At 43.7% G+C, this 13,185-nt stretch overlaps 1 pseudogene; it reads right to left on the bottom strand.

The window, feature by feature from the left end:
• Positions 1-1,118: 1,118 nt before the first annotated feature.
• The window catches only part of LOC136309363 (glutamate dehydrogenase 1, mitochondrial-like), a 55,804-nt pseudogene continuing 43,737 nt past the window's right edge, over positions 1,119-13,185 (bottom strand).

Genomic DNA, 13,185 nt, shown 5'->3' with positions numbered 1-13,185 from the left:
GGTCATTTTAACTATGTTAAGTCTTCTGATCCATGAACATGGAATATTTTCCCATTTCATTGTGTCTTTTTCTATTTCTTTTTTTTTCTTTGTCTTCTTTTCCAAGTGAGAGGAAAGGATAGAGAGACAGATTCTTGCATGCACCCTGACTGGGATGCACATGGCAATCCCCTCTGGGACTGATGCTCTGCCCATCTGGGCCCATGCTTACAACTGAGCTATTTTAGCACCTGAGGTGGAGGCTCCATGGAGCATCCTCAGCAGCTGGGGCTTATGTGCTGGCACCAATCAAGCCATGGCTGCAGGAGGGGGGAGAGAGAGAGAGAGAGAGAGAGAGAGAGAGAGAATGGGAGGAGGGGAGAGAAGCAGATAGTTGCTTCTTCTGTGTGCCCTGACCAGAAATTAAACCTGGGACATCCAGATGCCAGGCTGACACTCTACCACTGAGCCAACTGCCAACTGGCCAGGGTTTATTTTTTTTCAACATTAGCTTTTTTCACTCATTATGTTTATAAGCGTTCACTTCTTGAGTCAAGGTTAGGGTTATCAAGTGATTAAAGGCAATTTTATTACAGCAGCATGTACTTATTTTATTTTAAAACAATTAGATGCATAAAGAGAAACAGCTTTGATTTTAGTTTACAATCTATAAAATTGAAATTTTTTGCTAATATTAAAATATCAATACTCACTTGAGGACCATGCTACCTTCTGAAAATGCCACACCCCTGCTTCTAAAACATGTCAAAGTTACAGCACATCTTAGACTCATCCATAGCCAAAACAACAAGAAACTGACTGCTCTTGAACAACAGGTGCTGTCCCGACCACAGCTCTAACTGTTGGGAAGCAGTGTGAACAAGACCGTGCAGGAAGATAGAAGGCACTTCTTATTTAAAGGAAAAATACCCAAATGTCTCTTTGGCATTTACTTTCAGCTTTGTACATGATTCCCTAACCTTAATTTATTTTTTCATAAGGGACTCATTTGGACTGACTTTTTGAGAATGGTGTACATTATCTATAGTAAATAAGTAATGAGAGAAAGAGATCTCAGTTGTTACATGTGAACTTCTGCTAGGTCTACAGATGAAGTTGTGAAGAGGGTAGTGAAGAAGTCAGTTACAATCCACCCATGTGAAGGTCACTCCAGCTTCACTGTACACCTTGAAGATTTTCTCTGTAGTAATGACGTAGACAGCTGTTCCCAGGTCCCATCCCAGGTTATATACTTCCTGGCTGTGCATGTGATTTGCCTAGCCAAGTGCTCCATAGTGTAAGCTAAACCAGAGTGCACATTGTCTTTCTCAGATGCACCTGATCTCCCGTCTTGGAACTCTGCTGTGGGCACAACCATAATAGTTCCACTGTGCTTTCCAAATTTTCTTTCCACACACTCTCTTGAACACACACGAGCGAGTGGTAGTTAGAATCCCTTTCATATTTGAGGGTCAGACGGCCACAGCTGACACGATTCAGGTTCTTCAGCCACTCAGAGTAAGACACTGTTACTCCTCCAGCATCCAAGTAGAGATCTGGAATTACCATAATGTTTCTCTCCAGGAACACCTTATCGGCTTCTGGAGTTGTTGGTCCATGGTGCCTTCAGCAATGATCTCGGCTTTGATTCTGCTCCTCACTGGCAGCAGGAATCAATATGTCAGTCAGCTTCTAAGATGTTTCCTTATAAAGCTTTGCCTTGGAAAAGCCCAGGATTGATCTATGTTGCAGTTTGAAGTCTTATAGTTCCTTTGGGTCAATACCATCTGGATTCCATATGCTCTCATCAGACTGACCAACACATTTAGCACCAAAGTGATGCCAGTATCTCATGTGCAGGCCTACTTTACCATATCCCTGAACAACAAATGTTTTATCTCCAAACCCTAGTGTCATTTCAAAAATGCTCATGTAAGAGATTTATTAATGAAGTTTTTAACCCCATAGATTAGAAACTGCCTAGCCAGCAGCAGGCAACCCTCGGTGGATTTTACCCTGCCTGATGGGCTTACTAGTGACAAAGTTATGGGCATTACTACCATAGTGCCCTGTGGTGCTCGCATAGGTGTCAGTTATACAGGCTCTCTGCTCTCTGCTCTCTGCCCATGCTTACTCTGGGTCAGGTACATCAGTGCCAAGATCAGTAAAGCCCTTCTTTGCCAGCTCCATGATGAACCTTCCCATGTGATGTTTTTCCAGTTCATTATCAGTGTGGTTCCTGGGATTGATGTTCCTAGCAGCATAGGCACCCACAAATGGCACAACACATCGCACGCTTCCACAGTACCAGGAAAGCCAAAGCTTTTACTTCCCCCACACCCATGTCAGTGCTATAGGAACTACCTCCCTTGCAGGGCATGTAGAACTGGCTGTGCTGAGCCAGGTAGCCTTCCATGACCTCCCAGGAGTGGTCCTTGGACGGGGTGCGGAAGGACAGGCTCAGCACGTGGTTGCAGGGCCCAATGATCTGCAGTTCAGTTTCTGCTCGTTGCTCTCCCAGGTCTTCAGGTCCCCCACCAGCTTGTCCTCCACGGTGCTGGCGCCGTGGTCAAAGAAGCTCTCCACTGTCTTGAAGAAGTTGGGGCTGTCCTGTCCTCGTGGTCAGCGCCACCTCACTGTCCTGCCACAGGGAGGGTGGCATGTGTCAGTGGGGGCATGCCATGAACAGTCTTATTTTTCTAATTGCTTGAGATATTCTGATCTTTTCTTTTATTTCTAAAACAACATCTGTGAAAAGCAAAGGATATTTTCCTCCCTTCTTATCTCGAGCCAATTGTCCACTAAGATGGAGACGGGAGCCAGGCAGTGGCCAGTGGACATAAGGTGGAGATGGAGGTTTATGTTTCCTAGATGTTAAAACTCTGATTACTGGTTATCATTTCAGAGACAGCTTTGGGTCCAACAGTTTTTATCTACCTAAGAAATGAAACCACATAATTTTACACAACTTTTTTTTTTAAACAACTGAAAGACTCATCTTATAATAAAATAGAAGAAATGAAATCAGAGACACAAAGGAAAAACCATCTTTGGAAACTCACAAGTCAAATGATTTTAATGAGACAACATTTTGAAGTGGTTGCTTTCAGAAGGTATTAAACCCACTGATTTCATTAGGCCTGTGCTCCGGAGGGATCTTCAGACTAAAAAGCTACATACATATAAGACGTAAACAGGACAGAAATGGTCCTTCTCCTTGTCACTCCAAAGAGCCATCTGCTCCTGAGTTAAAGCCATTTTTTATTAAATTCACCAGCCTGCTAATTAAAGAGTGATGGCAGGATGAGAAGCTGCCAGATGTTATGAAGATACATCACTGTCTTTTTATATGGTTAGGCAAACATTTAATTAAGCCTGCAGATGCTGTCTATGTCTGCTCTACTTACCAACACCACTAAATCCCATTTACCTCAGAAAATCATTTCATATTAGTGTTTTTCAAGAGACTTGGCTAAAATATTTAATGCCTTATGCACATGATTTAATTAAACACATCAGTAATTATATCAGGGTGACTTGAACCTGACTTTCCTTGGGGTTCTTGTGTCTCCTCATAACAAATCAAACATTTCTTCATTAGTGTGCTTACTTGAAGGAGTCAAATTATAGAGCCTTGCTATAAAATGTCTATAATATTTTACTTGGGTTTATCAGTTCTTTTGTTGTTATTTTTTAAAGCAAGAGTGAGAGAGAGAGAGCATGAGGGACAGATAGAGACAGACAGACAGGAAGGGAGAGAGATGAGAAGCATCAATTCTTTGTTGCGACATCTTAGTTGTTCAATTATTGCTTTCTCATATGTGCCTTAACTGGGGGCTACAGCAGAGCAAGGGACCCCTTGCTCAAGCCAGCGACCTTGGGCTTAAGTCTGTGACCAAGGGGTCATGTCTATGATCCCACACTCAAGCCAGTGACCTCAGGGTCTAGAACTTGAATCCTTTTCGTCTAAGACCAAGGGTCTATCCACTGTGCCATCACCTGATCAGACTTGGGTGTATCAGTTTTAATACATTTAAAACTCCTCTGTTGGGAAAGAGCAACAAAATTGACAAACCTTTGGCAAGTCTCACTAAGGAAAAAAGAGAAAGGACTCATATAAACAAAATCCAAAATGAAAGAGAAGAAATCACCACACATATCATAGATCTACAAAGGATTATTGTAGAATACTATGAAAAACTATATGCCACCAAATTTAACAATCTAGAAGAAATGGATAAATTCCAAGAACAATACAACCTTCCTAGACTGAATCATAAATAAGTAGAAAGCCTAAAAAGACCCATAAGCAGGGAGGAAATAGAAACAACTATCAAAAACCTCCCAAAAAATAAAAGTCCAGGGCCAGACATCTATACTAGTGAATTCTATCAAACATTCAAAGAAGACTTGGTTCCTATTCTACTCAAAGTCTTCCCAAAAATTGAAGAAGAAGCAATACTTCCAAACACATTTTATGAGGCCAACATAAACCTGGCAAGTACTACACAAAAAAAGAAAACTACAGACCAGTATCTCTAATGAAGACAGATGCTAAAATCCTAAACAAAAATACTAGCAAATCGAATAAAACAACACATTAAAAAAATAATTCATCACGATCAAGTGGAATTCATCCCAGAATCACAAGGATGGTTCAACATATATAAAACAGTTAACATAATACACCATATCAACAAAACAAAGAACAAAAACCATATGATCTTATCAATAGATGCAGAAAAAACATTCAGTAAAATACAACATCATTTTATGTTTAAAACACTCAACAAGGTGCACAAAGAAAACCAGATAGAAGGTGACAGAGGACAATTTGACTTTGGGTGATGGGTATGCAACATAATTGAATGACAAGATAACCTGGAGATGGTTTCTTTGAACATATGTACACTGATTTATTAATGTCACCCCATTAAAATTAATAAAAAAACACTTGACAAAATGGGTATAGAAGGAAAATATCACAACATAATAAAGGCCATTTATGACAAGTCATTAGCTAACATCATATTAAATGGCAAAAAAACTGAAAACTTTTCCTCTAAAATCAGGAACAAGACAAGGCTGCCCACTCTCTCCACTCTTATTCAACATCGTGCTGGAAGTTCTAGCCAGAGCAATCAGACTAGAGAAAGAAATAAAAGGCATTTATATTGGGAAAGAAGAAGTAAAGGTATCACTTTTTGCAGATGATATGATCCTGTACATCGAAAACCCCAAAGACTCCACAAAAAGACTACTAGATACAATAAACCAATACAGTAAGGTCGCAGAATACAAAATTAATATAAAGAAGTCTATTGCCTTCTTATATGCCAATAATAAAACTTCAGAAAATGAACTAAAAAAAGAATCCCTTTTATAGGTGCAAAAAAAAATACCTAGGCATAAACATAACAAAGAATGTAAAAAACCTACATACTGAAAACTACAAAGCATTGCTAATGGAAATTGAAAAAGATACAATGAAATGGAAAAATATTCCTTGTTCTTGGATAGAAAGAATAAATATAGTTAAAATGGCCATATTACCCAAAGTAATATACAAATTTAATGCAATTCCCATCAAAATTCCAATGTCATTTTTTAAAGAAATGGAACAAAAAAATCATCAGGTTTATATGGAACTATAAAAACCCTTGAATAGCCAAAGTAATCCTAAGGAAAAAAACAAAGCTGGGGCATTACAATACCTGACTTCAAATTGTACTACAGAGCCCCGATAATCAAAGCAGCATGGTATTGGCAGAAAAATAGATACTCAGACCAATGGAACAGAATAGAGAGCCCAGAAATAAAACCACATGTATATGGTCAAATCATCTTTCATAAAGGAGCCAAAACACACAATGGAGAAAAGAAAGCCTCTTCAATAAATGGTGCTGGGAAAACTGGAGAGCCACATGCAAAAGAATGAAACTCGACTATAGTTTGTCACCTTGTACCAAAATTAATTCAAAATGGATCAAAGACCTAAATATAAGATATGAAACAATAAATTACATAGAAGAAAAACATAGGTACTAAACTCATGGACCTTAGCTGTAAAAAGCATTTTATGAATTTGACTCCAAAGGCAAGGGAAGTGAAGGCAAAGATAAATGAATGGGAATACATCTGACTAAGAAGCTTCTGCACAACAAAAGAAACTGAAAACAAAACAGACAGCCAACTAAATGGGAAATGATATTTTCAAACAACAGCTCAGATAAGGGCCTAATATCCAAAATATACAAAGAACTCACAAAACCCAACAACAAACAACAGACAATCCAATAAAAAAATGGGAAGAGGACATGAACAGACACTTCTCCCAGGAAGAAATATAAATGGCCAACAGATATATGAAAAGATGCTCATCTTCATTAGTTATTAGAAAAATACAAATAAAAACTGCAATGAGATAGCACCTCACGCCTGTTAGATTAGTTATTATCAACAAGACAGTTAATAACAAGTGTTGGAGAGGCTGTGGAGAAAAAGGAACCCTCATCCACTGTTGGTGGGAATGTAAAGTAGTACAACCATTATGGAAGAAAGTATGGTGGTTCCTCAAAAAATTAAAAATAGAACTACCTATGACCCAGCAATCTCTCTACTGGGTATATACCCCCAAATCTCAAAAACATTAGTACGTGAAGATACATGCAGCCCCATGTTCATTGCAGCATTGTTCACAGTGGCCAGGACATGGAAACAACCAAAAAGCCCTTCAATAGAAGACTGGATAAAGAAGATGTGGTACATATACACTATGGAATACTACTCAGCCGTAAGAAATGATAACATAGGATTATTTATGACAACATGGATGGACCTTGGTAACATTATACAAAGTGAAATAAGTAAATCAGAAAAAACTAAGAACTGTATGATTCCATACATAGGTGGGACACAAAACTGAGACTCATGGACATGGATAAGTGTGCAGTGGTTACCAGGGAAAGGGGAAGGGAGGAGAGGGAGGGGGTGGGGGTTAAAGGGAACCAAATAAAAGGTGATAGAAGACAATTTGCATTTGGGTGATGAGTATACAACATAATCAAATGTCAAAATGATCTGGAGATGTTTTCTCTGAATCTATATACTCTAATTGATCAATGTCACTTCATTAAAATTTATTGTCTAAATAAAATAAAAAGTCCTCTTTTGAAGAAAATTAGAGAAGTCTGAGAGGCAATGGAAATGTAATGCCATGCCAGGTCTGCTTGTTCTAGAACTCTTGCTAATAACCAAAGAGCTCTGTGGGCCTAGACGGACTACGCTCTTCAAGAAAGTTGACAGCCATTTTTGGGGGGTAATAGAATGTGCTTGAATTTTTTACTTATACACAGTCTTCTCCTCTTTAATTGAGTGCAATATTTTGATCATCAGTGATTTTTTTTTTTTTTTCCATTTTTCTGAAGCTGGAAACGGGGAGAGACAGTCAGACAGACTCCCGCATGCGCCCGACCGGGATCCACCCGGCACGCCCACCAGGGGCGACGCTCTGCCCACCAGGGGGCGATGCTCTGCCCATCCTGGGCGTCGCCATGTTGCGACCAGAGCCACTCTAGCGCCTGAGGCAGAGGCCACAGAGCCATCCCCAGCGCCCGGGCCATCCTTGCTCCAATGGAGCCTTGGCTGCGGGAGGGGAAGAGAGAGACAGAGAGGAAAGCGCGGCGGAGGGGTGGAGAAGCAAATGGGCGCTTCTCCTGTGTGCCCTGGCCGGGAATCGAACCCGGGTCCTCTGCACGCTAGGCCGACGCTCTACCGCTGAGCCAACCGGCCAGGGCCGATCATCAGTGATTTTAGCTAGAAAACATTCTACATATCACAAAATCAAAAAATAACAAATTATAACTATTACTGGATGCTACTTAGGGGCCAGAATAGAGACCATTCTCTTAATTGAGGATTTTGAAGACTGGATATGGCCTCTTTCATTGATGGCTTTCTAGGTTAATGTCTTAAGGATCACATGCAGTGCAAAAGGGTAAAAGGGGGTTTAAAAGTCATGGGTCAGCTAAGAGATGAGCTTTAGCTGCAGCCACCTTTGTCTCCTTGCTCAGCTGGTCCCTCGCATGCTGAAACAGCAAAGTTGGTGAGATCGTTTGCCTAAAAGAAGAAGTGGCAGGATATGGCAGTAAATACAAGACAAGCATTATCTGCCTGGGTTGGTGCTGCAAATTTAACCTAAAGAGTTTTGGATTGTATTGGCTCTCTCTTGCAAGTATGCTTGGCATCCTAGCAGGTACTTGCCAATTACTGTAATGCTGGTGTTTGAGGCCAGGCAGGTTCTCACTGAGTTCCGGCAGAAGGCAGAGGAACTGCAGCTGGAAAGCATTGGGCCATATTCATTTATTGGAGGCTCATAAAGGTGAGCAAATAAACAACAAAAGGAAAAGAGCTAATAAACAAAGGAAAATCTGCTTTTTGCAATAAGGGCAAAGGAGCAGGGAAAACCTCATCTCATGGTGGTAGAAGAGCGATCTGAGAGAATTGCTGACCAGGAAAAGCACCCGCCGCCTTACATAGATCACACACACATGGCACTGCCACGTGCCCACGCACCAATCAGGCAAACTGCTTGCAGCCAGCAAACCTGGGAGCAAGCCTAATACAGCCATTTTCCCCACATTCCACCCATTTAGGGTTACTCGCCTCACAATCTGCATGACAAGTTTCTTCCGTGGTGGTCCCTGTGTGAGGAGTGAGGTGCATTACAAAAACAGAAACAGCAGATGACAGAATTACAAACACAGCTATGGGCAAAATGCTCGAGTGGTTTGCGGTACTAAGAGTGGCAATTTTTTCTCTTCTGGCAGAACACAGCCAGCACAGTAGCTCATACCAGAGGCCACCCCAGGCGGGCATGCCAAACCTTACTGGCCTGCACACCAGGATCTGCTGGTTCTATGTGTCATAAGGTGGAAGATCTTATTATTGACCATAAGGAAATTACAAAGGTGCCCTTCATAATGCTGTCTCCCCAAGCACTCGAGGGATAATACACTTCTACCTTAGGCGGCCAGGTGCTGGTTGTCCAGGGAGTTAACTGGAGGTCCACCTCTAGTCCCCTACCCCACGGTACCAACAAGGCCACGTATCGTAGGTGGGGGCCTGTACAGTCCAGGGCCATGTCCATCGAGGCTGTTGTCCTGTAAGGAGGGCTGTTGGGGCAGGCAAAAGCACATTGCCCTGCTGTCCAAAGCCCGGCTTGAGCAGTGTCCTTGGTGCATATCGGCAACTGGATGGGAGCAGCTCTCTGGTGCAGGAGGGCCTGGACTGGAGCTGGGCCCTACTGTCCAGGTCTCTCATTCAAAATCCGAAGTACTGCCCACAATCGGCATGTTCATCCAATAAGGGAGCTAGTGCCCCCCTCCTGTTGCAGTCCCTGCTTTAAGAGTCCATTATACCGCTCAGTGATACCAGCAGCCTGTGGGTGGTAGGGAACATGGTACTTCCAGTCCACCCCGAGGTCTTGAGCCCATTGCCTCACCATAGGACCCATGAAATAGGCACCATTGTCACTTCCAAGTACCAGTGGCCACCCATACACAGCACTCAGGCTGTCCAGAGCCTATATGACTGCCCTTTGGTCTGGGTTACAGGCAGGGTAAGCAGCAAGCAGACCAGTGGCAGTATCTACAAAGATGACTGCATACTGGTAGCTGTCTGACTTTGGTAAGGGTCCAATGATGTCTATCTCCCACCATGTTAGTGGAACACGACCTCTCTGGATCTGTCCAGGTGATGCCCGTTGTCTCTGATGGTGCTCCTAAGAGCATTAATCACAAACTGCAAGTACCTCTGCACAGGACAAAGGCAAGTTCCATGCCTTAACTGTAGCCCACGTCGTTTTTTTGTCCTGCATGGAGCAGACACCAGTGGAGCCACTGTGCCATGTCACCTGCAGGTGTAATCTCTAATCATCACACCCTCTCCATGGTGTCTGCCTCATCATTCCCAGGCTGAGCTAGAGGGGCACGCCCTGTGACATAGTATACTTTCACCTCTTTCTGGTGTCCTCTTTCCCATAAGTCCTGCCACATGGCCTGACTCCATAGCAGACGGTGCATTACCATCCACTGGTTAATGTGCCAAGTAGCAATCCAAAGGGTCAGTCCATGATAAACAGCCCAGCTGTCGGTGCAAATCACCAGAGGTGAAAGTTCATTACAAGTAACTAGCCATACGGCTCTTAATTCTGCCCATTGGCTGCTCTGTCCTGTACCCGTGTCCATCCAAATAGTCTCAGTGGCCAGTTGAAATGCTATAGCCATCCACTTGGCCAGCTGGCCCCTGCTAGAACCATCAGCATACCAGGCATCCTTGGAGATGGGCACCGAGGACTGACTTCAGGTTCTGCCTCTTGAGCCCCAGCTGCTCCTGATTCTAAGGTCACATAGGTGACTGGTCCCAAGACTTCCTGCAGTTCCGCCCTCAATGGGCTGGTGCTAAGAGCACAGTGTTGTTGCAGGTAGGCACCCCAATTGGCCGGGGTGGAGATATGGGCTGTACCACTGTGAGGTTTGGTTGCCCAATCTCTCACCCACCCTGCAATAGGGTCTATGGTCATGACCATAACTGGAAGTGTGGTGATAATACTCTCAGTGGCCAGGAGGGCAGTATACACAGCTGCCAACTGCTTCTCCACTAATGAGTAACGGACTTCAGCGCCTTTCCACAATTGGGACAAAAACCCAGTAAGTTGCTGTAGGCACTCTGTTTGTTGCCACAGCCTCATCCAACCCCCTCAGAGGGGTTACATGGACATTAAGCTCCCAGGGCCTGACAGGATCAAACACATTCAAGACCTGTTTCACCTTGACAGCTCTCTTAGCTGCTGCAAATGCACCTTGTACTGGCTCAGTCCAAACCCAGTGAACCCCATTCTGAATAAGGTTATTTAAAGGGCACAGTAACTGAGCCAAATGTGTAGGAATGCTAGCCAATACCTCAACACACCTAGGAATTTCTGTACCTGCCTTACTGTAGTTGGATCTTATCTATAACTGCGTCAGAGATAACCTTTGTCTTACCTGACCAAAAAATTCCCAGGAACTTAACAGATAACCCAGAACCTTGTAATTTGCACTCATCAACAGCCCAGCCACACACTTTTATATGGGATAGTAGGGTAGGGACTCGTTCCAACTCTGGAAAAGAGTCACTAGTTAGCATAATGTCATCAATATAATGATACAGACAAACTGCCTCTGGTTGTTTTCATTTAGCCAGGTCAGCAGCCACCAGCCCATGACACAAGGTGGGGCTATGCAAATAGCCCTGGGGTAACACTGTAAAGGTCCATTGCTCCCCTTCCCAATTGAAGGCAAATTGGTCTTGACTCTCTGCAGCTATATCAATAGAGAAAAAGGCATTATTAGCAAATCTGCCACAAAGTGGTATGTCCCCAACTCATGGCTTAACCTATCCATCATGTTAGCTATCGAGGAAACAGCAACATGCAAAGGGAGAACAACTATATTAAGTTTCCTGTAATCCACAGTCATTTACCAGGTTCCCTGCAACACTGCCTCATGACCTGACTCTCAGGTGGAACTTTCTGGCTGTAGTTTCCAACCACAGTCCTTGTAAGACATCTACCCCCAAAATACATCCAGGAATAGGAGATACATATACTTTATATGGCTTTGGAGGCAGTCTTCCTATCCCCAATGGAATAGTTATTGGCTTCACATCAATGGCCAACGGGGTCCCAGCAAACCATCTGGGTTCCCATAAAAGAGGGAATCTTCTGCACCCGTATCCAGCAAGTCCAATACCCATTGTATATTAGAAGGGGACCAGTGGATAGCCAGTTCCGTGGGGGGCCTCTGGTCCCCACCCATCCCTGTTAGATGGGTCCCTTGGCCTTTCCCCTATTCAAACTGGAACAGTGCATCTTGGGAGGAGTCCTCCTCTTCTTCAGTGGTCTTCATCATATAATCTTGTAACCATGCTGCCTGCACAACAATTGTTTTTTTGGTAGATGCTGGGGCCATCATCTCAGTGGCCGGAATCTCCATCCTGGTTTAAGCTGCTGCCAAAGCTCCAAAAGAACCTTATTATACTTGCCATCCAATTTCTCCCTATCTGCCCCAGCTACAATTAAATCTACCCACATCTGTGTTCAGGTAACTTTCACAGGCCCATTCCTCTTACTAGTCAGAGGTGCAGCATGGGCAACAGCCCTCATAGCTTTGTGATTCATGCTGCCTCCAGCTCTCCCACATCTGCTACTATCTGTGTAACTGGGTTGATAGGCTGTCCCTCATAGGGGCCCAGGATAGCCACTAGTGACCCAAAAAGGGCTTATATGATACTACAGGGGATAAGATCCCTCATTCTGGCCATAAATACTTCCTCATCTAGCCCACTAGTCTCTGGATTGAAAGCAGCATTCTTCATACCTAGTTCCCAAAGGACCCAGGGCAGTTCACTATAGCACTGACACTGATCACTGCCCCCAACAAGTCTCTAGCATTCTGTTAGACAGTAGGAATGGCAGCCATCACCCATTCTAATAAGGTATGGTTTCCTGGGTTGCCATGGCAATTCTGAAGATGCTGCCTCAAGTTGGAGTATGTGGTAATGGCGGCCAGTTTTTCCATCTCTGTTCCAGAGAGCATGATGCTATCCACCCTCATGTCCCACAACCATAGCAACCAGGCTGGCATGGGTTCGGTGGGTGTCTGCCTGAATTGCACCCCCAATTCTATCAAATCTGCTTGGGAGTAGGACTGGACCACAGAGTGCTCTGTTATTTGTGGAGGACATTGTGCCTGTCCCTGAGGGACTCTTGGCTGTTGAGTCTTTTAACTTCTTGGTGACTACTGCCTGGGCTCTGATTCTGTGCACAGCAGTTTCAGCTGGAGCCTCCCCTGCAGAGGAGGAGGAGTTGGAAACACATGCTCCTGCTTGCTCAGAGACACTTTGTTGAAGGAATGCAGCTCCATATTCTGAGCTTGCTTTGGTTCCTTGGGTTGCTAGCTCTCAGCCTGTAGCTAAGACTCAAGCTCCTAAACTCGCAGTTTTTTCTCCAACAGCTGTTGCTGCCAACATTCAGCTTCCAGGGCAATCTGCAATTTGCAAACTTGCGATTCCTTCTCCAGAGATTGTTCCTGTTCCAGGTGCTGTTGGTGCTCAGCCTGCATCTCACACTGCAGCTCTTGAACCTGGTCAACCTACCTCTCCAGT

Source organism: Saccopteryx bilineata, chromosome 6 (genome assembly GCF_036850765.1).
Source record: "Saccopteryx bilineata isolate mSacBil1 chromosome 6, mSacBil1_pri_phased_curated, whole genome shotgun sequence".
Taxonomy (NCBI): Eukaryota; Metazoa; Chordata; class Mammalia; order Chiroptera; family Emballonuridae; genus Saccopteryx; species Saccopteryx bilineata.
The sequence above is the reverse complement of the archived record's forward strand: the minus strand, read 5'-3'. Positions and strand labels throughout refer to the sequence as shown.